The following is a 3,751-nucleotide window of genomic DNA, read 5'->3' on the forward strand; positions in this document are numbered from 1 at the left end:
GTGGCCGCACTCCTCCCCATGGGCTGGTCCGAATTGGACTAGGGAGGGGGGCGCCCCCTTCCTTCCTTCTCCTTTTCCCTTCCCTTTCCTTCCCTCCTACTCCTACTACTTGGAAGGGCTCCTAGCTCTACTAGGAAAGGGGGAATCCTACTCCCGGTGGGAGTAGGACTCCCCTAGGGCGCGCCATAGAGAGGGCCGGACCTCCCCTCCTCCACTCCTTTATATACGGGGCAGGGGGCACCCCAAAGACACACAAGTTGATCTTCGTGATCGTTCCTTAGCCGTGTGCGGTGCCCCCTTCCACCATATTCTACCTCGGTCATATCGTAGCGGTGCTTAGGCGAAGCCCTGCGTCGGTAGAACATCATCACCGTCATCACGCCGTCGTGCTGACGAAACTCTCCCTCAACACTCGGCTGGGTCGGAGTTCGAGGGACGTCACCGAGTTGAACGTGTGCAGAACTCGGAGGTGCCGTATGTTCGGTACTTGGATCGGTCGGATCAGGAAGACGTACGACTACTTCCTCTACGTTGTGTCAACACTTCCGTTGCCGGTGTACGAGGGTACGTAGACAACACTCTCCCCTCTCGTTGCTATGCATCACCATGATCTTGCGTGTGCGTAGGAATTTTTTTGAAATTACTACGTTCCCTAACAGAAATGTCATGTAATGTGATGCAAACAATGTTGCCGAGCAAGATAAAAGGGTATTCTCACCTTTCTGAGAAATAATAATGTAAATTGGCAACACTTAAAATCTATGATCTTCAAGGACTTATGCCCCGGAAAGAAAAAGTACTCCATTGCGGCAGATGGAGTTCTTTTTGTACAATGATAATTAATAAGATAAGTATAAAACATAGAGACACACAATTATATCTGATATCATCCAAAAATTATTAATGCAATAACTTATTTATCATATTTATTTATAGGGATAAAGACAATGCACAAGCTCCAATTAACACGTCATGGTGCACAGTGGCATCTTTACTGAAGATAAACTGCCACACAACCTATTAGAGCCTACATGGGAATGGTTTCAACAAAAAGGCTCTCAACGGTATCCTTAAGATGGATATTGAAGGTATATGCATCTTTCTCAGCATAGAATAATGGCATGCTATTAGCAAAGTTAATAATCCTCCGCACCATCGGGAGTTGTGTGTGATGTTGAAAGAGAGCTTGATTTAGAGTTTTCCAGTCATCTTCTAGCAGTGAAAGGATCTTGGAAATGGCAACCGCACTTGTGACCCTATGCTCAACCATGTAACACTCTATAGAGGTTGCTATATCTCCCTTGGCCTTCCCGCCCTGCATATTTATATTATAATAGTAATTAGATACATTATCTTGATTCCCGGTGGTGGTTGATGCTTATAGTTTGGCCTAAATAAGAAGATGAAAGAGTATACTTTAAATGCAGCAATGTCATCCATTAGACATGCTATCTTCCCGCATGATATACCAGCTGCCCACTCAAATGATTCCCTCGTCACTAGATCACCCATGCCAACCATCAAACCTATACATAATGTTGGTGATCCTATGGACATGGCAGATAAACTCATGTGATCTTTGAAGCTTGGCTTGTGATTCTGGTGTAACCATTCAGCTTCTTGGAGATAATAAGCTGATAGATCTTGAAACTACATAGAAGAAAATAAATTAGATACAAAGCCATCAGTATATAGAATGATAGTAATGATATAATTAAGGCACATGGTGGTGTACCGCTTTCCGGGCATAGGCAACATGGTAGGTGTCACGAATGGCCACTTCACGCTTATGTTCATTAAATATCCTCAACAATTCAATATAGAATCTTTGAAGGTAGTTGGGTAGAAGAGAAGTGGCACTCTCATCCCATCTACATGTCGTCAATGAAAAATTAAATAGAAACTGATTGTATGTTAGTTCTTGACACATGGATGTAAATCAAATCCAAATTTAACAAACCTTTGTATGGCCGCATTTAGCAATCGACATTCCTCTATGGTGGCATGGGAATCATACGTGTCATCCATCAGGGAAATAAGCATCAACTGCTTCGTAAGAAATATTCTGGACAACGCAAAATCTTTCTCATGGTATACCGCATAGCACCAAATGTAACCCTCGACCAGGCGGTCCCGAGCATAGTTTAGCCCGACATGTCTGTAAAGATCACGTCACCACCTACAATACTTTGGTTAGTACAGGTAAAATAGATTTTTTCCCTAATAATCCACATGATGGACAATGTCCAAACTATATATGTGTAGGATACAACATGTGAAGGGCACGTTTTATATTGATTCCATCTTCATTGTGTAATTGAGTATGACGAAGACATACTTAGTGAGATATTTCAGTTCCTTCAAGTGGACATGCTATAGAAGGTTAAAATCCAGCTTTGCTAGCTCCAATAGAGTTGGGTTATGTCCTTCCTCATGCTTATACTCAGAGATATAACGCAGTGTTTCCATCCTCTTAAACGTCCTTGAGAATGGCATGTGAAGGGCACGTTTGACTTGCTCAACTAAAGGGGACTTGAGAGTGTCCCTCATCAATTGAAGATGGTGCCTTGAAAAAGAGATAGCTTGTTCCAGTGATGGCTCGGCATGAATGAGAAGATGAGCTGCGTTGTATAGACATAAAAGTCCCTTAGGGTCACTAGTAATATCTTCCCTAAAGCTCCCATCTTCATTTTTAAATTTGTCGAAAACATCTGCAAGACAAATGTTGGCGAGACATTGTTCAAATAACTCATGCCATTTTATAGTTAGTAATGAAAGCTCAGTGTTACCCTAGTGGAGAATAATATTGTTCTATGATTTGTGAATATTCGTGCAAAAATCCATCTCTGCACCCGAGCTCATCTGCACCCGCGCTGACGAAAAAAAATCAAAACAAATACTAGAAAAATTCTAATTTTTTTGTGTGGTAGACAATTTTATGCGTCAGATCCGCTCCAATTTTAAAATCATTTGGACATCTGAGGAGCTCTCAGCAAAAAAGACAAATTAGGGGTCTGTAATTTTTTTACTGTTCATGTACTGTTTTGGCCTGATTTATCTTTTTTGCTGAGAGCTGCTCAGATGTCCGAATGACTTGAAATTTGGAGTGGGCCCTCATGCATCAAATTGTCTACCGCACAAAAAATGATTTTTTTGAATTTATTTTGAATTTTTATGAATTATTTTCTAACCGGGTGTAGATGAGCCTGGGCACTGAATCGCCCTACTCATATTCGTTCCTTGTATTTATTTATTTATTTATTTATAAATAGATACTCCATACACACCTGAAGACACCCAAAGACCATGCTCTCTAAGCAAGCGAAACCGAAGGGCAACCTGATGGAGGCTAGAGATATTGAATTCACCAAATTTGACTTAACGTGGTATCAACATGTTTCTTAAAGTGATGATCTATTCCAAGATGTTGGACAGTGTCCAATAAGGTTATTCTTTCCACCATGCAGTTGCAACTCTTAAACAACATGTCAACGTCCTCCTTTAATTTGTCAGCCCTTGCACTCATCCATTTCTCCGACCTCTGCACACATGCACGAATGCATTGATTAGCTGGGTCAAACCAAAAGGGACAATACATACCTGAAAGTAATAGGTATGCCATTTGTGATGACTAATATTTTTATACTCCCTTCAATCCATATTAATTGTCGCTGATTTAGTACAAAGTTCTAAATTAGTGACAATTAATATGGATCGCAGAGAATATTATATTTTTAGGACTTTATGTCTA

At 41.0% G+C, this 3,751-nt stretch overlaps 1 pseudogene; it reads right to left on the reverse strand.

Moving 5' to 3' along the window:
* Positions 1-972: 972 nt before the first annotated feature.
* LOC125535170 lies at positions 973-3,540 on the reverse strand (annotated as a pseudogene).
* Between the last annotated feature and the right edge of the window lie 211 nt (positions 3,541-3,751).

Source organism: Triticum urartu, chromosome 2 (genome assembly GCF_003073215.2).
Source record: "Triticum urartu cultivar G1812 chromosome 2, Tu2.1, whole genome shotgun sequence".
NCBI classification, from domain to species: domain Eukaryota; kingdom Viridiplantae; phylum Streptophyta; class Magnoliopsida; order Poales; family Poaceae; genus Triticum; species Triticum urartu.